This window comes from Rhinopithecus roxellana, chromosome 15 (genome assembly GCF_007565055.1).
Source record: "Rhinopithecus roxellana isolate Shanxi Qingling chromosome 15, ASM756505v1, whole genome shotgun sequence".
NCBI classification, from domain to species: Eukaryota; Metazoa; Chordata; class Mammalia; order Primates; family Cercopithecidae; genus Rhinopithecus; species Rhinopithecus roxellana.
In genome coordinates this window covers 90,778,534-90,804,003 of record NC_044563.1, presented here as the reverse complement: position 1 = coordinate 90,804,003, position 25,470 = coordinate 90,778,534, and the positions used below count along the sequence as shown (strand labels likewise).

Below are 25,470 nucleotides of genomic sequence, written 5' to 3'. Positions count from 1 at the left end.
ATTATGAGTGACTCAGCTCCTGGCTGAACCACCACGTCCTCTGACAGGGCCATTCTCTATACCCTGGCAGAAGTTGCTCTTTCTCCTCAGTTTTTCTGCAGCAGGACAGAGTAGTCTGTGATAAGTTTAAGTGATCAGACTGTGAAATCAGGCAGGCCCGGGTTCAATTTGTGTTCCCAGGACATCCCTGCTACATGACCTGTGAGGTACACTTGTGACAGAATCCTCCCTTGGTGGAATACACTAGGGAAAAAGCAAATGGAAGAAAAACAAGTTAATTTGGGCTACTCTGGGTACACTGCCTGTGGGTTAGCCCTGCTCTACAAGGAACAGAAAAAAAAAAAAAAAAAAAGAGGGAGGGAAGGAAGGAAGGGAGGGAGGAAGGGAAAGACAGAGAGAGAGTGGAAAGAAACAAAAGAAAAAAGGAAGAGAGAGAAAGGGAAAAGAGAATAGGAAAAGAGAAAAGAAAGACAACTAAATCTGGTGCAATAGTAATAACCAACACTTACAGGTACTTAGTGCCATGTATGTATTAACTCATTTCATCCTCACAACAACCTTGCAAAGTGGGTATGATTCTATTTATTTTACAGATGAGGAAACTAAGGCAAAGAAATATTAAGGAACTTAACCCAGGACACCTGGTTGTGACAGATGTGGGCTTTACACAGGCACTCTTGTTCAAGGGTTGTCCTAGTAACATGTTATACTCCTTTTAACAAGTATTATTGTTGTCTATGCGCCAGGCATTGTATTAAGTTCTTTCTACACTTTACCTCATTTAATCCTGACAGTACATTATCTCCAGTGTACAGATAAATAAACTGAGGCACAGAAAGTTTAAGTAACTTGCCCAAGTTCTCAGAGCTACTAAGTCACTGCCAGGACTCAGATCCAGGTGTTTTGGCACAGTCTGCATACTGAGCCACTGTCTATATATACTATGCTATAGTTCCTTGACTACTTTATATGCACTCTTGCATTTAATTAACTTTCCCAACAACCCCTGAGAAAAGTACTATTATTACCCCCATTTTCTCAACTGGGAAACTGAGGATTATAGAATCTAAGCAAATTACAGTCAGTAATCAAGGACCCAGGATTCAAATGCAGGCATTATCTGGAACCCCCTATTTAAACCCCTTTGCTATAGCAACTTCGTATCCCAACCCAATGCCTGCTTATTCACAGAACATGTGAATTTGAATTTAATTGAACTGAAACATGAATGGTCTTCTCAGAACCTGGTTCAGACGCCACCTCCTCCCAGACGGCCTCTCTTAATTTGTTGACAGAAGTCATCTCTTTTTCCTCTGTTTAATCTCTGAGCTGGCCTTGGTACTCAAAATGGCTCTTGATCACTTCCATAGACAGTCCCACTGCAATTGGGTAAAACTCCCTGTGCCAAGGACTTGAAGGTGCTATGGCCTGCCCCGGACCTCAGTGTGATGACACTAGAGAGCAGGCAGTGGTGGGAAGAGGGAAAGCAGTCACAGGAGAGCAAGAGTTAGCTACCCACGGTCAGAGACCTCATAAGAAACAAAAACAACAAGGGCAGGGAACATAAGGAAGAGACCACAACAACAAAATCTGGAGAAATGGTAAGGAATTGGTTAAATGGTCACTGACTTGGTAGAGCTGAAGCTCAATCTTAAGCTGACAGTGGAGAAAGCTGAGAATTAACACAATAATAAAAAGCATGGAGATGAGCAGCACTGATGCCTCTGGATCTGGGGATGGAGAAGGTAACACAAGTTAGATTGGTTAAGAATTATTTAAGAAGCAATTAGAGCTTATTTCTCTGCCTGTATGCCCCCAGGTGACTACCCTTCCCCCTTCTCAAGAATACAGGAGGTTTATTCTCTGTAGGGGACAAAATAAAACGTGTCTGGACTGAAGAACAACAGAAACAGTTGAAGGCCAAGATACCACATTAAATTAAGTGAACATATACATGTGAAGTGTTGAGATTCCCATCTTGCTACCTGCACTGGGCTCCTAGAACATCAGCAACCAGGCCTTTGCCTTCCAGTCAGCAGAGTGGTAGGGTCTATAAAAGGTATCTGGCTGGTTCAAGAGAAAATAGTTTTTAAAAATTGGCATTGGGATTTTCCACAGCAATGGCATAGCTGGATAACCCTACAGAAAAGTTTCCAGTGTAAAAACATCCTCTACAGATTTTTAGTCCCTGGCTCCTAAGCATGAGCAGATATCTGAGAATTACCAGGCAGCTTAGGAAAGTCTCCAACATGAAGGACAGAGACAAAAAGAAATGGGACAGGGGGTGGGAGTGAGGAGGAAACAGGCCATACAAGGAAAACATTTAAAAATAACTTTAATATGCTCACAGAACTAAAAGAATATATCTATGAAACAAGAATAGGACGCTATAAAAGGGGAGTGGCACATTCAAAGAACAAGGAAGAGCTCTAGGAAATTAAAAAATACAAGAGTGAAAATGAGAAACACAGCAGAAAGACTGAAGAGCTAAGGAAACTACCCAGACTGATGGAAAAGGAAGAATATAAGGTAAGATAATTAAAGAGCCAATTCGGTAGCTCCAATATCTCCATAATAGGAATTCCAGAAACAAAAGACCCTCTAACACCAATTAAAGATTTCCCAGATGTATAGGCAATGAGTTTCCAGACTGAAAGGGAGTGCCCTGAAAAATAATTTAAAATACCCAAACCAAGGCACATCAATGTGAACTTTCAAAACACAGGAGACAAAGAAGAGCCTACACATTTCCAGAGGGGAAAAAAAATAGGTCATATATAACAAATATGTAGTCTAAAAATCTTAGCCAAACTATCAATCAAGACTGAAATTCCAAACATAAATTTTCAGATAGGCAAGGTCTCAAAAAATGTATCTCCCACTTCCCCTTTCTCAAGAAGCTACTGAGGATGTGCTTCACCCAAATTAGAGGTTAAACCAAAAAAGAAGAAGAATAGAATTCAGGAAATAGGAGTCCCACAGGTGAGAGATGCAAAGGGAATCCCTAAATTGATGATGAAAGGATGTCTCAGGATAATAGCTTCGTACCAACTAGGGAAACCAATCAGCAGTTCAGAAGGCTATGGAAAAAACTACTTTAAGAAGATGAATTGAAAGGATATCTGATGTGAATGAAAGGAAATTTAGACAATCTTTGGAGAGTTTGGGGCCGAATTGGTGATAAGTACATGAAATAGCCAACATACACATGAGCAAAAGGCATGTGTGATAATTCCAGAGAAACCAAAAAGTTATTTACTATAATGGCTCAGACCTGAATAGCATACATGGCCATAATATTTTAAACATTGAATATTGATCTAACCAAAATTATAATTATGTTGAGAGGATGGGAAAATGGAAAGGGTGCATGTGTTTGGTGGGGTAAGAGGAAAAAACAGAGCTAAATCTTCAATTTCCATAGTGAGAGGTCAATATATGATGCCTGAAACAAACGAAAAATCAGGAAGCATCAATATAGATATATTGTTGAAGGTAACGTGGTAAGGATCAAAATATAACTAGAAAAGGTGAAAGTGGTTGCTTCTGTGGAAGGGGAAATAGGTGAGGTGGCTGGGGGCTCCTTTTTGTATTAAGTAAACCAGGTAGGACTAATTGAGATTTTATGTGCATGTACAATTCTGACAAAAATTTAAACTGTATTTTTTTTTTTTTACTTTTATTTTAGGTTCTGAGGTACATATGCAGGTTTGTTATACAACTTCATGTCATGGTAGTTTGTTGCACAGATTATTTCATCACCCAGTTACTAAGCCTAGTACCCAATAGATGCCTATTTTTCTGATCCTCTTCCTCCTCTCTGCCTCTACCCTCAGGTATACCCAGATGTCTGTTGTTGCCTTCTATGTGTCCATGAGTTCTCATAATTTAGCTCCCACTTCTAAGTGAGAACATGTGGTATTTGGTTTTCTGTGTTAGTTTGCTAAGGAAAATGGCCTCCAGTTCCATCCATATTCCTGCAAAAATCTCGTTCTTTTTTATGGCCACATAGTGTTCCATGGTGTATATGTACCACATTTTCTTTATCCAGTCTGTCATTGATGGGCATTTAGGTTGATTCCATGTCTTTGCTATTGTGAACAGTGCTGCAATGAACATATGAATGTATGTGTCTTTGTGGTAGAATGATTTATATTCCTTTGGGTATATACCCTACAATGCAATTGCTGGATCAAATGGTAGTTCTGTTTTTTAGCTCTTTGAGGAACTGCCATACTGCTTTTTACAATGGTTGAACTAACTTATACACCCACAGGCAGTGTATAAATTTTCCCTTTTCTCTGCAACCACATCAGCATGTTATTTTTTGACTTTTTAATAACAGGCATTCTAACTGGTGTGAGACGGTATCTCACTGTAATTTTGATTTGCATTTCTCTAATTACCAGTGATATTTAGCTTTTTTTCATATGCTTGTTGGTCACATGTATATCTTCTTTTGAAAAGTGTCTGTTCATGTCCTTTGCCCACATTTTAATGAGGTGGTTTGTCGTTTTCTCATAAATTTGTTTAAGTTCCTTATAGACGCTGGATATTAGGCCTTTGCCAGATGCGTAGGTTGCAAATATTTTCTCCCATTCTGTAGGTTGTCTATTTATTCTTTTGATAGTTTCTTTTGCTGTGAAGAAGCCCTTAAGTTTACTTAGATTCCACTTTTCAGGTTTTGCTTTTGTTGCGATTGCTTTTGGAGTCTTCGTCATGAAATCTTTTCCTATTCCTATGTCCAGAATGGTATTGCCTAGGTTGTCTTCCAGGATTTTTATAGTTTGGGGCTTTACATTTAAGTATTTAATCCATCTTGAGTTGATTTTTGTATATAGTGTAAGAAAGGGGTCCAGTTTCAACTTTCTGCATATGGCTAGCCAGTTATCCTAGCACCAGTTACTGAATAGGGAGTCCTTTCCCTTTTACCTGTTTTTGTCATCTTTATTGAAGATCAGATGATCGTAGGTGTGCAGCCTTATTTCTGGGCTCTCTAATCTGTTTCATTGGTCTGTGTGTCTGTTTTTGTACCAGCACCATGTTGTTTCGACTACTATAGCCCTGTGGTATAGTTTCAAGTTGGATAATGTAATGCCTCCAGCTTTGTTGTTTGTTTGGTTGGTTGGTTTTTGGTTTTGGCTTAGGATTGCCTTGGCTATTTGGGCTCTTTCTTTGTTCCATGTGAATTTTAAAATATCTTTTTCTAGTTCTGTGAAGAATGTCATTGGTGGTTTGATAGGAATAGCATTAAATCTGTAAATTGCTTTGGGCAGTATGGCCATTTTAATGATATTCTTTCTATCCATGAACATGGAAAACTTTTCCATTTGTTTGTGTCATCTCTGATATCTTTGAGCAGTGTTTCATAATTCTCCCTGTAGAGATCTTTCACCTCCCTGGTTAGCTGTATTCTTAGGTAAAAAATTTAAACTTTAAAAAGTTTTCTCCTCATTAACATAGTAGTGAGGAAGAAGAAGAAGGAAGAAAGAAGAAAGGAAGAAGAAAGAAGGAAAGGAAGGAAGGAAGGAAGGAAGGAAGGAAGGAAGGAAGGAAGGAAGGAAGGAAGGAAGGAAGGAAGGAAGGAAGGGAGGGAGGAAGGAGAGGAGGAGGAGGAGGAAGAGGGGGAGGGGGAGGAGGAGGAGGGGAAGGAGGAGGAGGAAAATAATAATTTTCTCTCCCTTTGGAATGTAAACTGAAGATAACAGGATGGTGTCCTCTGACAGAACCCAGACCTTTCTTGCTTTGACATGAGGATTACAGCAATGAAATAAATACCTGTAATCATATTGCTGTACCTTTGTACCACCTTAGAGTTTATTCATTTATTCAACAAATATTGACCAACAGCCCACTATGTGAAGGCGATTTCATATCTATTATCTCTAGCCATCTGGCTTTTAGAAATTAGAGACAGGTAACGTGGGTCAGTGACTCCTTCTCTTGTCACGTTTACACAGGGGCTACTGACTCCCCTCGGAGAAGAGGGTAGATTCTGGTTCTGTGATGCCTGAGGGTAGAAGAAACAGGCAGGTCTTCCCCTCTGGGCTGCAGTGGATGTTCCTGTACTATGTCTAAAATCAGACATCTCACAACCCAAGGAGAAGTTTCCTTCCAGACTAATTCTCTCCCACAAGATAAACCCCTACTTCCCCTACTAATGGAGTACACGAGAGAATGGAGAAATGAGAAAAAAAAATGTCTATTCTCCCTCTTGTGGAATATTTGTGGCCTAGAGGAGTATGTAGTTTAAGTGCTACCCAGTCACCACCCAATGTGTGAGGAAGAATCCACATAGCACACAGAGTCTAACATATGGAGTATGCTCTTCCTGAGACTGCCCTGCTTGCTATAAGTTACCCTATAAGTCACCAGAAGTTTGGGCGGGGGGCTATCCTGTCTCCTTTGCAAGGAGTCTGCATCACCCTTATACTTAGGAAGCAATTCTGACTTCCTTGGCAATGTAATCTTCCATGTGAGAGGTATCTGAGCTATATTCCAAGGGAACAACTGAGACTGCTCTAGGATCAAGGTGCATGATGTCAAGGCCAATGACATCCATCTACTCAATGGGGTCAGCTATTCTACCATGAAAAGGAGAGGGGAAGGAAGGAAGAGAAGGAAAGAGCCAGGGCCAAAGTGGACACCATTAGGAGCTATCTTTCAAAGTCTATTTAATATCACACTTGGCTATCTATCACTTCTTTTCACTATAAACTCCCTGAATCACAGCCAAGACAGAGGGGGCTAGTCAGTACTAAGGTTGTTTGTTGCACTTCCCTGTCATAAAAGCTACATTTCAGAGCCAAAAGATAAGCTAATATTCTGCTTCAATGTCAGTAGTAAAAAGCAAATAACTTTGGGCATGAGAACCGAGAAATAAGAAGGGAGCTTTAATGCTTGCATAGAGAAGCAAATATTTGCACTTATTAATATCCTGAAACCCATGTTGCCATGAATAGTTCCTTCCCCTTTTATCCCATGCCTTTTGTCTAACACAGTGATATATTGCCACCCTTTCAAAATCTTGACACAGATGACATTGAAGCAAATTATGTACCTCGGCCAGATTTCTCAGTTGAAACGGAGATAGCTGATGTGTACATTTTTCCATCTAATTAACATTCCACAGTTTGAATAGCTGTTATCATGCCCTGGGTCCCATATGAATGGATGAATAGATAGAAAGATCCATAAACAGCTTGGCTTGCATAGAATGAGATTTTTCTCTAGACAAAGAGAAAATGGAATGAATCATTGTTATCTGGATGGTGGCAGTCATCAGAGACTCATGCAAGCACATGCTCCCCTGTGTTCAGAACACAAATGTGTTGCCTAGCACCAGCAGCCATCTCAAGAGGACTTTTGTCCACTCCACATCTCTGCATTTAGCCATATAATTTTTTCATTATATGAAAAAATTTTGTTTATGCTGTGTGATGATTTCAAAAATATGTCCCATATTTTTTATATGCTTCCACTCTAGAGGTGCAAATTAACTTTTCTCCCCTTGTACTTAGTGACTCACTCTTAACAAACAGAATATGGAGAAGTGATGGTGTGTAACTTCAGACTCTAGGTAAAAAAAATGCATTGCACTCTCTTGCGCTCTCTCTCTCTCTCTCTCAATCTCTCAATCTCTCCATCTCTCAATTTCTCTCTCCAGTCAGTCACTCTGGGTAAAATGAGTTGCCATTTCATGAAGCCATGCATACAGTCCTACAGAGAGGAACTGAGGCATCCTGCCTGCCAATAGCCATAGGAGTGAGCCATTTTGAAAGTAGATCCTTCAGCTCCAGTCAAGCTTTCAGATGAGACCATTGCCAACATCATGACTACAACCTCATGAGAGACCTTGAGCTAGAACCACCCAGCTAAGCTGCTCCTGCATTCCTGATTCTCAGAAACTGTGTGGCATAACAAATGTTTGTTGTTTTAAGCAGTTAAAGTTTGGGGTGATCTACTGTGCAGCAATAGATAATGAATACACACTGTGACTTCTTTTGACTCTGATCACTGTATTTGTGGAAATAATTTATTTTTTCTCCCAGATAGTGAAAGGCCAAAATGAACATTGCCTCCACAGCAAGGCTCTAGAGACACTGAAAAGTGAGCGTGACAGTCTCAGGAAGCTGGTAAGGCCTTCAACAAGCTCACCAACCCTGGCCATGGCATACAGTGTCAAAAGTCGTTTGGTGCTTTTAAAGCAAGCTGGACATGGAAACCCCCATAAATGGAATAACTACAAGTTAGCAGGGTGGTTAAAGGTCTCTGTTTTAAAGCTAGACAGAAATGGGTTTGATTCCAGAATCCACTGTTGATTATCTGAATAACAGTGGACAAGTTAAATAATTAATCCTTCAGTTCTTCATCTGTGAAATGGCAGATAATACTACCTACGTTAATACGATTACATTAAATCTAAATGTAGATTTTAAAATGTAAATCTAAATCTCATCTTACATTAAATCTAAATTAAATCTTGGTACAGGGCCTGACACTTTACTCAATAAATGTTGCTGTTAATAGGAGTAGACAGGTTATCACAAGTTGATAATTCCTTTCTAGCCCTGTGTAGTTCCTTTATTCCATCTCATTGTAAATTCTGGTGAGTCCTCATACTGGCAAGGCCTTGCCTGCTGTGGCACGTGTGGGGGTATTTTTCCTGCTATTGTGCCTGTTCTCTGGTTTCTGTCAGCTCTGGTCCTCCCTCCTGGCTCTTACCCTCACTCCCAGCCCACTACAGGCTCCGATCATGCTCTTCCCTTGCTGGCATCTACCTACATTCACCCTTGATCTTGCCCTGGCTGACCCCAGCTATTCTGTGGGATCTGAAGAGGAGCCCATCACCCTACCATGACATGTTCCTATGCATCTTCAAAAGGCTTCCTATCTGTTTTTGAAGTTGGGAGAAAAGAGAGAACCTAGTCACCTCCTTGTATGCAGAGAACTGCCTATTCTGGGGAAAGCCAACTGAGGTAATTTATACACCCTGCTTAATTACTTCACGACCAGACTCCCAGCTAAGTTGCCCTAGCAACACCTAGCAACCAGCCACTTTCACCAGCTGCTTCTATAAGAGAGTTCCTCTAACTGTTTTATAAACAGTTTTTGTTTGGTGGCTTTGATGTGGAAAAGAGTAAGTTAAATAGGACTCTGAACAATATGTAACTGGTTTCATGCCATCCTTCTGCTTGGCTTTGCCTCCGTTTTCCTGTGTAGGCCTAGTGGCATTTCTCCAGGGCTGGGGCAGTAACGGGTACTGTTTCAGAGCACATCTTTTTAGGCAGATAGACAATCTAGCTGTGTGACACTGAGAATATTATTTAACCTTACCATGCCTCAATTTCTTTATCTGTAAAATGGGGGTGATAATATCCCCTTTACAGGGTTGACATGAGGATGAATTAATATATTGCATAGTGCCTGGCATAAAGGGCATATTCTATGCTGGCTGCTATAGTTATGAGTAATCTAAAAACAGAAAACAACAGCCATCTTTCCAAATGACACTGCAGCAGAGCCAGTCAGACTGGTCATTCATGTGATTGTGAAATGTGGAGAGTCTGCCTCTGCGATTATACAAATTATACCCCTCACCCTCCTTCCTGGTGCCCTGAGCTGCCCCCTCTCTTGTGTTCTATTCCCATTCTCACCACATGAGGACAAGAGTTTTTGTCTATTTTCTTCACTACTGTATCCCAAAACCTAGAACAATGCTTGACACGTAACAGGTGTTCAATAAGCATTTGTTGGATGGATGGATGTTGGCAGCATATTGTCTTATGCATAAGGTTCCCTTGGGAATTTCAAGTGCTGGGATATGGGACACTCTGGATCCCTAGCCTTATACATCTACTAACACACCACCCAGCTCCCATGGTGTGTCTTTGCATAAAACCAAGACTAACCAAAACCCCAAATGTAATATCTCAGACCATCCTATGTGGTCATTTCATTGACAATTTATGATTACAAGGTATAAACTAAAATGAAATCTAAATCCTCAAGACCTGGTGTGAACTAAAAGGCTGAAGTGGAAGGAGGCATTCTTAGGACTGCCATTCTCAGTTTGTTTCTCTCAGACCCAGTGAATCTGTGCTAACCAGGAAGTCCAACAGGAAAGGAAGAAGAAATGTCCAAACCAAGAGGAGAGAACTTGTTTGAGGGGTGAAGAGGATATAATGTCACATCAGGGGTGTGAAATCCAGGGCCAGAAGCAGAGCCTGCCAGCACCTGAAATCAAGAAACCAGAATTTTAAAGAAGGCCAGAGAATCAAAGTTTGATGTTTAGAGCAAACAGGGAAGAAAGCCAGATAACAGTGCAGATAACAATGTATTCATTGCCAAAGTGATCTGGATAGTGTGAGGCTACCTACTACAGGTTACAAAGCCCAGGCTCTGCCTCCCAAACCTGGCCTTCCGTTATAAATCAGAAGAGTTCTGTAAATGTAGAAGGAGCTTATGCCCACACCGGTGTCAACCTCTTGTGATATAGCTCATGACCTTCCAAACTTTCACTGTGGAAGCAGAGTCGAAAGGACCCCAGGGTGCTACATTAATCCCTAGGGCTGTCAGGGTCTCTGTACCACCTGAGGCTGACCTCCCCAACCTGTGCTAAGAATCACTACATAGCAGGAGAGCTTCCTCTGTTGTTCCCAGTGCCTGCTTCCCTGGAATGTGGCCTGGAAACCAGTCTCTCCCTGCTGAGGCAAAACAAAGGCCCAGCCACTAGAGTTATAGCAGAGGTGGATGAGGCTGAGCCAAGTATCAAAGGCTCAGCAGTTAATAGTATCCTGGCTTTTCAGGCCCATCCTAATTTATGAAATTGTGAAACTGAGATTCAGAAGGAGACATGACTTCCATATCACACATCAAATCCATGGGCAAGGTGGGACTGGAAACCAGGACCCTTCACTCTTGGTCCTAGGCTTTCTTTCCACTGCTTCTGGACCGCACCCCCACTAATTCTTCCAGCACCAAACAATGAACCCCTTGCTCTGAGTAACCAGGAATGTATTTGATACCCCTAACCTCTCATCTCCAGTCCCTCCAGGGAAACTAGTACAATGGGTAAATCCTGAGATTAAATGTCCAAAGGGCTGATCTAGTGCCCGGCACCACCTCTCACTACCTGCATGACGTAGGTAACTCACTTAACCTCTCTGACCTGTAGTAGGAATACCTGTAAAGTAGGAACAACACTAACGGCCATACCTCATGAAATTGCCTGAAGGACTCAATAGAAAATGTGTGAAAACACTGTGTATACTCAAAAGTGATAAACATATGATTGTGATTTTCTTCCCCATGGTTTTCTGTATTTTCCAAATGTTCTACTATATTGATTTTAAAAGAAAGAAAGAACAAATTACACTTAATTTTTCAAAAGGAAAAACATTTAAGGAAACAGTTCCTTTTACCTATCAAATTGGCAGAGCTTTTATTTCCTACTCCGACATTAAAGAGCGCAGTGAGATGAGCACTCTCATACACAGCTAGTGGAAGGAAAAATTAGAACTAACTTTCTGGAAAATTACTTGGCAACAGGCATCAAGTTATTTTTAAATGTTTATGCTTCTTAACCCAGTAATTCTCAGAATGTATGTAAAGAAAATGTTATTGATGCAGTTTAACATAATTAATAAGGCACTTGTAGAATAATTTTTTCTTAAATATACCTAAAAACTAGAAGCAACATAAATGTCCCCAAGTGAGAAAGTGAATAACTTATAGCACATCTTACAATGAAATATCATAAAACCTCTAAAAGTTAACTGTTCAAAGAATATTTAATGGAGTAAATATTCATAATATAATGCAATAGAATATTAAACAGTATTTTTTAAAATATAGAGAGATGCACAGAGAAAGAAAAATTCATAAAATCATTAATAGTGTTGCCTTTGGATGATGAGACTATGGGGTTTTCTCTCTTCTTTATAATTTTTCTGCATTTTAAAATTAATAACAATGAGCTTGTGTTCTTTTACAACCTGAATATGCTATTAAAAATAACTAGGTAAATACTTAAAGGTGTATGCCTTTTGCATTCCATTTTGTTGCCTATAGTGGCATTATTTTTTCTTTATTGAAGTATAATTTGTAGGGAAAAGAAAGAGAGATCAGACTGTTACTGTGTCTACGTAGAAAGGGAAGACATAGAAATTCCATTTTGACCTGTACCTTGAAAAATTGCTTTGCTGAGATGCTGTTAATTTGTAACTTTGCCCCAGCCACTTTGCCCCAACTCTGAGCTCACAAAAACATGTGTTGTATGGAATCAAGGTTTAAGGGATCTAGGGCTGTGCAGGATGTGCCTACAAAAATTACAAAAAAAAAAAAAAAAAATACAAAAATTAGCCGGGCATGCTGGAGGGCGCCTATAGTCCCAGCTACTCGGGAGGCTGAGACAGGAGAATCACTTGAACCCGGGAGGCAGAGTTTGCAGTGAGCTGAGATAGTGCCACTACACTCCAGCATGGTGACAGAGAGACTCTGTCCCAAAAAAAGAAAAAAAAAAAGACTTTATAACCTTTGGCCAATATGTCCCCATTCTCTCACCACTCCCCACCCCCATTCCCTGGCAACCACCATTCTACTCTGTTTTTACAAGTTCAACTTTTTCAGATTCCACACGTAAGTGAGATCATGTAGTATTTGTCTTTCTATGCCTGGCTTATTTCACTTAACATTATGTTCTCCAGATTCATCCACGTTGTCGCAAATGAAAGAATTTCCTTCTTTTTTAATGCTGAGTAATATTCCATTGTGTGTGTGCATGTGTGTGTGTGTGTATAGTCATGCACTGCACAATGACATTTCAGTCAATGATGGACTACATGTATTACACTGATCTCATAAGATTATAATGAAGCTGAAAAATCCGTATTGTCTTATTACATTGTAGCCCTCATAATGGTGTAGTGTAGTGCATTACTCATTACTCACATGTTTCTGGTGATGCTAGTATAAAGAAACCTACTGTACTGCTAGCAGTATAAAAGCATAGCACATATAATTATGTACAGTAATACTTGATAATGATAATAAACAACTATGTTACTGGTTTATGTATTTACTATACTATACTTTTTTTTTTCAGATGGAGTTTCACTCTTGTCACCCAGGCTAGAGTGCAATGGCGTGATCTCCACTCACTGCAACCTCCACCTCCTGGGTTCAAGCGGTTCTCCAGCCTCAGCCTCCCAAGTAGCTGGGATTACAGGCACGCCACAACCAAGCCTGGCTAACTTTTGTATTTTCAGTAGAGACGGGGTTTCACCATGTTGGCCAGGCTGCTCTCAAACTCCTGACCTCAGGTGATCCCCCCGCCTCAGCCTCCCAAAGTTCTGGGATTACAGCCATGAGCCACTGCGCCCGGCCTATACTATACTTTTTATCATTATTTTAGAGTGTACTCCTTCTACTTATTTTTTTTAAAAAGTTAACTTTAAAACAGCCTCAGGCAAGTTTTTCAGGAGGTATTGCAGAAGAAGACGCTATCACAGAAGATGACACCTCTATGTGTGTTATTGCCCCAAAAGACTCTCCAGTGAGAGAAGATGTGAAGTTGGAAGACAGTGATATTGATGACCCTGACCCTGTGCAGGCCTAGGCTAATATGTGTGTTTATGTCTTCATTTTTAACAAAACCTTTAAAAGTCAAAAGAGAAAATAAAAAATTTAGAAATGGAAAAAGGCTTATAGAAGAAAATAAAGAAAAAATATTTTCATACAGCTGTACAATGTGTTTGTGGTTTAAGCTAAGTTTTACAAGAGTCACTAAGTTGTAAAATATTGAAAAGTATATAAAGTTAAAACATCACAATAAGCTAAGGTTAATTTATTATTGAGGAAAGAAAAAATCTTTTTATAAATTTGGTGTAGACCAAGTGTCCAGTGTTTATAAAGTCTACAGTAGTGTACAGAAATGTTCTAGGCCTTCACATTCACTCATCACTCACTCACAGACTCACCCAGAGCAACTTCCAGTCCTGCAAGCTCAGTTATGGTAACTGCCCTATACAGGTATACCATTTTTATCTTTTATACCATATTTTTATTGTACTTTTTCTATGTTTAGATACACAAATACATACCATTATGTTACTATTATCTGCAGTATTCAGTGTAGTCACATGCTAAAGGTTTGCAGCCTAGGAGCAATAGGCAATATGTATAGTCCGGATGTGTAGTTAGCTATACCTTCTAGGTTTATGTAAATATACTCTATGATGTCCACACAACAACAAGATCACCTAAAAACACATTTCCCAGAATATGTCTCCATCATTAAGTGACACATGACTGTATAACATTTTCTTTTATTTATTCATCTGTTGATGGACACTTAGTTTGATTCTGTATTTTGGCTATTGTGGATAATCCTGCAATGAATATGGGAGTGTGGCTATCCCTTTTACATACTGACTTCATTTCCTTTGGATACATATTCAGAAGTGAGATTGCTGGATCATACGATAGTTGTGTTTATAACTTTTTTGAGGAAACTCCATACTGTTTTCATAACGGCTTTACCAATTTACATTCCCACCAGCAGTATACAAAAGTTCCCTTTTCTCGGCCGGGTGTGGTGGCTCACACCTGTAATCCCAGCATTTTGGGAGGCCAAGGTGGGTGGATCGTATGAGGTCAGGAGTTCGAGACCAGTCTGGCCAACATGGGGAAAACCTGTCTCTACTAAAAATACAAAAAAAATAGCCAGGTGTGGTGGCGTGCGCCTGTAATCCCAGCTACTTGGGAGGCTGAGGCAGGGGAATTGCTTGAACCAGGGAGGTGGAGGTTGCAGTGAGCTGAGATCGTGCCACTGCACTCCAGCCTGGGTGACAAAGCAAGACTCCATCTCAAAAAAAAAAAAAAAAAATTTCCCTTTTCTCCATGTTCCCACCAACACTTGTTATCTTTTGTCTTTTTAGTTACAGGCGTCTAACAAGTGCAAGGTGATATCTCATTGTGGTTTTATTTTATATATCTCTAATGATTACTGATGCTGAGTATTTTGATATGTTGGCCATTTGCATGTCTTCTTTTAATAAATGTCTATTCAGTTCCTTTGCCTATTTTTCTATTGCCTGATTGCCCTGGCCAGAACTTCTAACACTATGTTGAATAGGAGTGGTGAGAGAGGGCATCCTTGTGTTGTGCCAGTTTTCAAAGGGAATGCTTCCAGTTTTTGCCCATTCAGTATGCTATTGGCTGTGGGTTTGTCATAAATAGCTCTTATTATTTTGAGATATGTTCCATCAATACCTAGTTTATTGAGAGTTTTTAGTATGAAGGGCTGTTGAATTTTGTCAAAGGCCTTTTCTGCATCTATTGAGATAATCATGTGGTTTTTGTCGTTGGTTCTGTTTATGTGATGGATTACGTTGGTGGATTTGTGTATGTTGAACCAGCCTTGCATACCAGAAATGAAGCCAACTTGATCGTGGTAGATAAGCTTTTTGATGTGCTGCTGGATTAATTTCGCCAATATTTTATTGAGGATTTTTGCATCAATGTTCATCAGGGATATTGGTCTAAAATTCTCTTTTTTTGTTGTGTCTCTGCCAGGCTTTGGTATCAGGGTGACGCTGGCCTCATAAAATGAGTAGGGGAGGATTCCCTCTTTTTCTATTGATTGGAATAGTTTCAGAAGGAATGATACCAGCTCCTCTTTGTACCTTTGGTAGAATTTGGCTGTGAATCTGTCTGGTCCTGGACTTTTTTTGGTTGATAGCCTATTATCACCTCAATTTCAGAGCCTGTTATTGATCTTTTCAGAGATTCAACTTCTTCCTGGTTTGGTCTTGGGAGGGTGTATGTATCAATGAATTTATCTGTTTCTTCTAGATTTTCTATTTTATTTGCATAGAGGTATTTATAGTATTCTCTGATGGTAGTTTGTATTTTTGTGGGATTGGTGGTGATATCCCCTTTATCATTTTTTACAGCATCTATTTGATTCCTCTCTCTTTTCTTCTTTATTAGTCTTGTTAGTGGTCTATCAATTTTGTTGATCTTTTCAAAAGACCAACTCCTGGATTCATTGATTTTTTTGAAGGGATTTTTGTGTCTCTATTGCCTTCAATTCTGCTCTGATCTTAGTTATTTCTTGCCTTCTGCTAGCTTTTGAATGTGTTTGTTCTTGCTTCTCTAGTTCTTTTAATTGCGATGTTAGGGTGTCGATTTTAGATCTTTCCTGCTTTCTCCTGTGGGTATCTAGTGCTATAAATTTCCCTCTACACACTGCTTTAAATGTGTCCCAGAGATTCTGGTATGTTGTATCTTTGTTCTCATTGGTTTCAAAGAACATCTTTATTTCTGCCTTCATTTCATTATGTACCCAGTAGTCATTCAGGAGCAGGTTGTTCAGTTTCCATGTAGTTGTGTGGTTTTGAGTGAGTTTCTTAATCCTGAGTTCTAATTTGATTTCACTGTAGTCTGAGAGACAGTTTGTTATAATTTCTGTTCTTTTACATTTGCTGAGGAGTGCTTTACTTCCAACTATGTGGTCAATTTTGGAATAAGTGAGATGTGGTGCTGAGAAGAATGTATATTCTGTTGATTTGGAATGGAGAGTTCTGTAGATGCCTATTAAGTCTGCTTGATGCCGAGCTGAGTTCAAGTCCTGAATATCTTTGTGAACCTTCTGTCTCATTGATATGTCTAACATCGACAGTGGGGTGTTAAAATCTCCCATTATTATTGTGTGGGAGTCTAAGTATCTTTGTAGGTCTCTAAGGACTTGCTTTATGAATCTGAGTGCTCCTGTATTGGGTGCATATATATTCAGGATAGTCAGCTCTTCTTGCTGAATTGATCCCTTTACTGTTGTATAATGGCCTTCTTTGTCTCTTTTGATCTTTGTTGGTTTAAAGTCTGTTTTATCAGAGACTAGGATTGCAACCCCTCCCTTTTTTTTATTATTTCCATTTGCTTGGTAGATCTTCCTCTATCCCTTTATTTTGAACCTATGTGTGTCTCTGCACACGAGATGGGTCTCCTGAGTACAGCACACTGATGGGTCTTGACTATTCAATTTGCCAGTCTGTGTCTTTTAATTGGACCATTTAGCCCATTTACATTTAAGGTTAATATTGTTATGTGTGAATTTGATCCTGTCATTATGATGCTAGTTGGTTATTTTGCCCATTTATTCATAGCATCAATGGTCTTTACAATTTGGCATGTTTTGCAGTGACTGGTACCAGTTGTTCTTTTTCATGTTTAGTGCTTCCTTCAGGAGCTCTTATAAGGCAGGCCTGGTGGTGACAAAATCTCTCAGCATTTGCTTGTCTGTAAAGGATTTTATTTCTCCTTCACTTATGAAGCTTAGTTTGGCTGGATATGAAATTCTGGGTTGAAAATTCTTTTCTTTAAGAATGTAGAATATTGGCCCCCACTCTCTTCTAGCTTGTAAGGTTTCTGCTGAGAAATCTGCTGTTAGTCTGATGGGCTTCCCTTTGTGGATAACTCGACCTTTCTTTCTGGCTGCCCTTAATGTTTTTTTTCCTTCATTTTAACCTTGGGGAATCTGACAATTATGTGTCTTGGGGTTGCTCTTCTCAAGGAGTATCTTTATGGTGTTCTCTGTATTTCCTGAATTTGAATGCTGGCCTGTCTTGCTAGGTTGGGGAAGTTCTCCTGGATAATATCCTGAAGAGTGTTTTCCAACTTGGTTCCATTCTCCTCATCACTTTCAGGTACACCCATCAATTGTAGATTTGGTCTTTTCACATAGTCCCATATTTCTTGGAGACCTTGCTTGTTTCTTTTTACTCTTTTTTCTCTAAACTTTTCACTATGTTTCATTAATTCAATCTTAAATCACTAGTATCTTTCTTCCACCTGATCGAATTGGCTATTGAAACTTGTACATGTGTCACGAAGTTCTCGTGCCATGGTTTTCAGCTCCATCAGGTCATTTAAGGTCTTCTCTACACTGTTTATTCTAGTTAGCCATTTGTCTAACCTTTTTCTAAGGTTTTTAGCTTCATTGCGATGGGTTAGAACATGCTTCTTTAGCTCGGAGAAGTTTGTTATTACCAACCTTCTGAAGCCTACTTCTGTCAACTCATCAAAGTCATTCTCCATCCAGCTTTGTTCCATTGCTGGCAAGAACTGCCATCCTTTGGAGGAGAAGGGGCACTCTGGTTTTTAGAATTTTCAGCTTTTCTGCTCTGGTTTCTCCCCATCTTTGTGGTTTTATCTACCTTTGGTCTTTGATATTGGTGACCTAGGGTTTGGTGTGGATGTCCTTTTTGTTGATGTTGATGCTATTCCTTTCTGTTTGATAGTTTTCTTTCAAGCAGTCAGGTCCCTCAGCTGCAGGTCTGTTGGAGTTTGCTGGAGGTCCACTCCAGACCGTTTGCCTGGGTATCACCAGCGGAGGCTGCAGAATGGCAAATATTGCAGAATAGCAAATATTGCTGCCTAATCCTTCCTCTGGAAGCTTCATCCCAGTGGGGCACCCACCTTATGAGGTGTCTGTTGGCCCCTACTGGGAGGTTACAGTTAGGCTACATGGGGGTCAGGGACCCACTTGAGGAGGCAGTCTATCCATTCTCAGAGCTCAAACGCCATGCTGGGAGAACCACTGCTCTCTTTAGAGCTGTCAGGCAGGGACGTTTCTCCTTTCCATATTTTTAAATTGAGTTGTTTCCTTGCTATTGAGTTGTTTGAGTCCCTTAAATATTATGAATAGTAACCCTTTTTCAGATGTATGGTTTGCAAATACATACCCCCATCCCATAGGAGCATATATTTGCAAACCATACATCTGAAAGAGTTAATAGGAAAAGAAAGGAAGGACATGGGCTATATAACAAAGGAAACAGTCATGTGTAGAAGATTTTTAGTGTGATGCAATCCTGTTTGTCTATTTTTGCTTTTATTGTCTGTACTTTCCAGGGCATATCAAAAAAAAATCGTTGCACAGGATAATGTCATAAAGCATTTTCCTCATATTTTCTTCTAGTTTTTTTGTTTTGTTTTGTTTTACAGTTTCTGGTCTAACGATTAAGGCTGTAATCCATGTTGAGTTGTTTTTGTACACGGTATGAAATAAAGGTCCAACAGGGGTATATGGTATGAAAGAGGGTCCCTGTTTTCTCTATTGGAACATTCAGTTTTCCCAACACTGTTTATCGAAGAGCCTGTCCATTCCCCCTTTTGTGTTTTTGGCACCTTTTGTCAAACATAAATTGACTGTAAGTAAATGTATGGATTGATTTCTGGGCTCTATTCTGTTCCATTGACTTGTATGTCTGAGATTTTTTTTTTCTTTTTTGGAAACAGGGACTCATTCTGTCACACAGCCTAGAGTGCCATGGTGAAATCACAGTTCACTGCACGCTCAGCCTCCCCAGGCTCAGGTGATCCTCCCATCTCAGCCTCCCAAGTTTCTGGGACTACAGGGGTATACCATCACATCTAGGTAATTTTGGGGTTTGTTTTGTTTTGTAGAGACAGAGTTTCACCACATTGCCCAGGCTGGTCTCAAACTCCTGGGCTCAAGTAATCTACCCACCTCAGCCTTCTAAAGTGCTGAGATTACAGGCATAAGCCACCGTGCCCAGCCTATGTTTGTTTATATGCCAGTACCATGCCATTTTGATTACTATAGCTTTACAGTCAATTTTATAATCAGGTAGTGTAATGCCTCTAGCTTTGTTCTTTTTGCTGAAGATTTCTTTAGCTATTTGGGGTCATTTGTCATTCCATACAAGTTTGGGGATTTTTTCTTCTATTTCTGTGAGAAACGACATTAGATTTTTTTTTTTTTTAGATGGAGTTTTGTTCTTATTGCCCAGGCTGGAGTGCAATGGCATAATCTCAGCTCACTGCAACCTCCACCTCCCAGGTTCAAGTGATTCTCCTGCCTCAGCCTCCCAAGTAGTGGGAGGACAGGTGCCCACCACTATGCCCAACTAATTTTTTGTGTTTTTAGCAGAGACAGGGTTTTGCCATATTGGTCAGGCTGGTCTCAAACTCCTAGCCTCAGGTGATCTGCCCACCTCAGCCTCCCAGAGTGCTGGGATTACAGGCATGAGCCACCATGCCTGGCCGACATTAGATTTTTTACAGAGATTGCATTGCATCTAGAGATCACTTTGGATAGTATGGACATTTTAACAGTATTAATTATTCCAATCTATAAATATGGGATATCTTTCCATTTATTTGTGTCTCCAAATTATCTTTTTTTCATGCTTAATTGCTCTGCTAGCACTTTCAGAACTATGTTGAATAGAAATGGTGAGAGTGAGCATCCTTTTCTTTTCTTTTTTTTTTTTTGAGATGGAGTCTCGCTCTGTCGCCCAGGCTGGAGTGCAGTGGCGCAATCTCGGCTCACTGCAAGCTCCATCTCCCGGGTTCATGCCATTCTCCTGCCTCAGCCTCCCAAGTAGCTGGGACTACAGGTGCCCGCCATCATGCCCGGCTAGTTTTTTTTTTTTTTTTGTATTTTTAGTAGAGACGGGGTTTCACTGTGTGAGCCGGGATGGGATGGTCTCGATCTCCCGACCTCGTGATCCGCCTGCCTCGGCCTCCCAAAGTGCTGGGATTACAGGTGTGAGCCGCCACACCCGGCCTCATCCTTTTCTTATTTCTGATCTTAGAGGAAAAGCTTATAGCTTTTTACTGTTAAATGTGGTAACTGTGGGCTTGTCATACATGGCATTTATTATATTGAGGTATATTCTTCTTACACCTAATTGTTGAGAATTTTTATCATAAAAAGATGCTGAATTTGTCTGCTGCTTTTTCTGCCTCTATTGAGATGACCATATGATTTTTCATTCTGTTAATATGCTTTATTAATTTGCATATGTTGATTTATTTTTGCATCTGAGGGAAGACTCCCATTCAATTATTGAATATCACCCTTTGACTATCCTGTTGAGTTCAATTTGCTGGTATTTTGTTGAGAATTTTGTATTTATGTTCACAAGGGATGTTCTTGTGTCATCCTTGTCTGGCTTTAGCATTGGGTAATGCCTACCTCATGGAATAAGTTTGGAAGTTCCTTCTTCAACTTTTTGGAAAAATTTGAGAAGCACTGGCAATGACTCTTCTTTACACATTTGGCAGAATTCACCAGTGAAGCCATCTGGTCCTGGGCTTTTCCTTATTAGAAGATTTTTTATTAGTAATTCAATCTCCTTGCTCATTACTGGTCTGTTCAGATTTTCTATCTCTTCATGGTTCAGTCATGGTAGGTTGTATATGTCTAGAAATTTATCTGTTTCTCTCTTTCATTCATAATTTTGTTTATTTGAGTCTTCTGTCTTTTGTTCTTAGTCTGGCTAATGGTTTGTCAATTTTATCTTTTAAAAAAACAATTCTCAGTTTCATTGATCTTTTCTATTGTTTTTCTAACCTCTACTTCATTTATTTCTGTTCTAATCTTTATTATTTCCTTCCTCTGGTAACTTTGGGCTATTTATTATTTTTCCAGTTCCTTGGAGTATAAAGTTAGGTTATCTGAAATTTCTTTATTACTGTAGGTATTTATCACTGTAAACTTCCTTCTTCAAACTGATTTTGCTACATCTCATAAGTTTTATTATACTTTGTTTTCACTTTTCGTTTGTCTCAAAATATTTCTGATTTCTTCTTTCACCCATTGATTTTTTCAGGAGTATATTGCTTAATTTACACATATTTGCAAGTTTTCCAATTTTCTACTATTATTGACTTCTAGGTTCATACTAGGGTGGTCAGAAGATATATTCAATATAATTTCAGTCTTCTTAAATGTATTAAGACTCATTTTGTAGCCCAATATATAATGTATTCCAAAGAATATTTTATACGCACTTAAGAAGAATGTATATTCTGCTGCTTTGGGATGGAATGTTCTATACATGTTGTTAGGTCCATTTGATCTATAGTGTTGTTCAAGTCCATGTTTCCTTATTGATTACCTGTCTGGATTATCCATCCATTATTAACATTGGAGCATTTAAGTCACCTACCATTATTGTATTACTGTCTATTTCTCCCTTCAGTTCTGGTAATATTTGCTTTATATACTGAGGTACTCCAATGATGGTTGCATATATGTTTACAATTATTATATTCTGTTGATGAATTGGCCCCTTCTCATTATATGATCACCTTCTTTATCTCTTGTGACAATTTCTGACTTAAAGTCTGTCTTGTCTGATATAAGTACAGTGATTCCTGCCCTCTTTTGGTTACTATTTGCATGCAATATATTTTTCTATCCCTTCACTTTCAGCATATGTGTGTCCTTAAATCTTAAGTGAGTCAATTTTAAGTAGCACAGAGTTGGATTTTTTTAATCCATTCAATCACTCCATATCTTTTGATTGGGGAACTTAGGCCATTTATATTTGAGTAATTATTGATAAGTAAGGACTTATTATTGACATTTTGTTATTTGTTTTCTGTTTTATAATTTTTTCTCTCTTATCATCTTTTGTGATTTGATTTTTTTAGGGTAGTAGTCTGCTTTGATTCCTTTATCTTTTGTGTCTCTACTTCAGGCTTTTTCTTTATGATTACTATGAAGCTTGTATAAAACATCTTATAGCAGTCTATTTTAACAACTTAATTTTGATTGCATATAACAATTCTACACTTTTCCCCCATACACATGTTATTGATGTAATAAATAACATCTTTCATATTGAGTATCACTAATTATTGCAGCTGTAGTTATTGTTAATACTTTTTTGTTTAACCTTTATCCTAGAGTTCAAAGTGACTTATGCATCACCATTAAAGTATTAAGAGTATTCTAAATTTGACTCTCTACTTACCTTTACCAATGAGTTTTATACCTTCTGAACTGCTCCTCTCCGCAGCCACAAGCAGCAGATGGGAAGACTGTCTTCAGACCCCGAGCATCAGCAGGAACGCTCTTGATTGTGTATCTGTGACTCTGTTCCAGGGCAAAGCTGTTCCCTATTTGCCGGAAGTAATGTCAGAGTAATCCTTCAGCACTCCAGCCAAGTGTTCGTTATGAGTCTTAAAGCGTCGCTTTTTCTGTGAAGCAGGCTTTTTCCTTCTCTGAATAGGGGCCACTTTCTTTGGTCCAGATTCCTGCATGGAAGAAATACCCTGTCGCTTCAGATATTCTTCAATTTTCTCCTCGTCCATGGAATCCACAGTGACACTCCTCCACAGTTTCTGAAATTCTTCATCCACAGAAAACTGACAGCTCTTATCATTGAAGAAAAGTATTTTCTTCTTATCGGGACGACTTACAAATAGTATCTGGTCCCCCAAAGCCTTGACAGCTTTCTGGGAATTGGGCAGTGCTTCTTCTATGTCTTCTAAAAGAATCCCTCCTAATCCTCGCTGGTCATGCTGATCTAAGAGCCTAAGTAGGGCCTTCTTATCTCTCACGTTGTACTTGGGCTTGAAAGCATACTTCCCATCTATTACTTCAATTTTGGGATTGTTGACTAAAGCCTCAGTCATTAGCCATTGTTTCTGCTTGAGTCCAATATCTAAATGTTGTGTTTCATACAAAATTTCATCTAAGGTTAGAGGATGCGTATCTCCTCGCTGATGCCGTGTCTTCATGTAATTCACAATCTTAGCAAGAACGCCAAACTTATATCCAGAGCTTCCTGACAGAGCTTTCAAGTTAAATGATCCATTGCTATGATCAGAATTTTGTTTAGAGCCTGACGATCCTCCATGTTCTACCTTTGTTTTCTTCTTTTTCGAAGATGATGACTCAGAAGATGCTGAACGTTTTTCTACTACAGGAGTGGAAAGAGCTCGTTTTTTGAACAGCTCCCTTTCTCTCAACAGGCTTGGATCCATAATGCTGAGTGAGGACGGCAGCCTCTCACGACTCGCCGCCCCGTTCCTGCGCCTCCGCCTCGGCCAGCCGCCCACGCCGGCACTGCAGCCTCTTCCTGCTCCTCGTCAGCGCCCCCGCCTGCCCGCACGCACGCCCAGCGCTGACCCGCCAGGTCGGGGTCTCGCCACTGGCGGCGGCGGCGGCGGCGGCGGCGGCGGCGGTGGCTGAGGCGACGACTCGACCCGGGACTCCGCCCGCCACTTCCCGATCTCACCTTCATACATTTTTAATTGCCAGTTAGCATTCTTTCATTTCAACTTGAAGAATTTTCCTTAGTATTTCTTGTAAGGCTATCTAGTGGTGATGAACTCCCTCAGTTTTGTCTGTCTAGGAAAGTCTTTATCCCTACTTCACTTCTGAAGGATAGCTTTGCTAGGTACACTTTTCTTGCAGACCTATTTATGCTCAGCTCAACCTATTTGGAGTTATTTGGGCTTCACAGATCTAGATGTTAATTTCCCTTTCCAGATTTGAGAGGTTCTCTATTGTTACTTCTTTAATAAGTTTTCTGCTCCTTTCTCTTTCTCTGCTCCCTCCTGGATTCCCATAACATATCTATCGGTTTGTTCAGTGGTGTCCCGTAAGTTCTGCAGGCCTTCCTCATTATTTTTCATTTTTTTCTTTTTATTTTTCTGACTGAATAATTTCAAATGATCTTTGAGTTTACTAATTCTTTCTTTTGCCTGATTGAGTTTGTTATTGAAGATCTCTATTGAATTTTTTAGTCCAGATATTGTATTCTGCATATCCAGAATTTCAGTTTGGTTTTTACTAATGGTCTATTTTTCTTTGTCGTACTTCTAATTTTATTCATGTGTTGTTTAACTGATTTTTTAAAATTATTTATCTATTTTCTCTGGTAGTTCACTGAGCTTCTTTAAAATGATTGTTTGAAACTATTTGGTGATTTATATACCTCCATTTTTTGATGTCAGCCACTGGAGCTTTATTTTGCTCCTTCAGTGGTATTATAGTTCCTTGATTCTTTAGGTTTCTTGAAACTTTACATTGTTGTCTTCACATTTGAAGAGGGAATCACTTCCTCCAGTCTTTGTTGACTGGCTTTAGGAGTGAAAGACCTACACCAGTGAGCCTGGCTAGAGACTTTGGGTGTCTCTCAGGCCTGTTCTATTGATGTATCTATCCACTCGTCTTGATCCTTCTTAGAGGAGAAGTCTTAAGATTGTGTGACTTCTCTTGATCTTAAAAAGCCATGCCTATTGCTAAGAGTCTTCCATTTATTTTCCCTAGGACCGTGCTCTGAGGTGTTCAAGATTGTGTGCTTTTTCCCAAACTATCAGAAAAAAGCCAGCTGCTAATATCTGTACCTGCTATTGAGATCCATGTGTTGTCTGTAGGAGCTTGTGTGTGTTACACATAGGAACATGTAGGGCACTGTCCACAGGGTGGAGGGGCAGGGTGTTGGGATCATATGTCTACTTGTTGGGAGTTCCACAGGTGAGTTGTCCTATGGGGCTCATGGCAGGCCTCTTGGTACCATTTGTGAGGCTGCTGATAATCACATGCCAGTGGCTATATACTCCCACCTTTTCTCCCTCCTCCTAGCTGCTCCCAGACAACTCAGCCATGCCAGTCCTCTTGGCATTCTGTTCTCATTCACT

General features: G+C 39.7%; 1 pseudogene across 1 annotated transcript; it reads right to left on the bottom strand.

Annotated features, from left to right (window-relative positions):
- Window positions 1-22,823: 22,823 nt before the first annotated feature.
- LOC115893688 lies at window positions 22,824-24,052 on the bottom strand (annotated as a pseudogene). The gene has a single exon (XR_004053753.1). The product of XR_004053753.1 is annotated as a transcription initiation factor IIE subunit beta pseudogene (transcript).
- Between the last annotated feature and the right edge of the window lie 1,418 nt (window positions 24,053-25,470).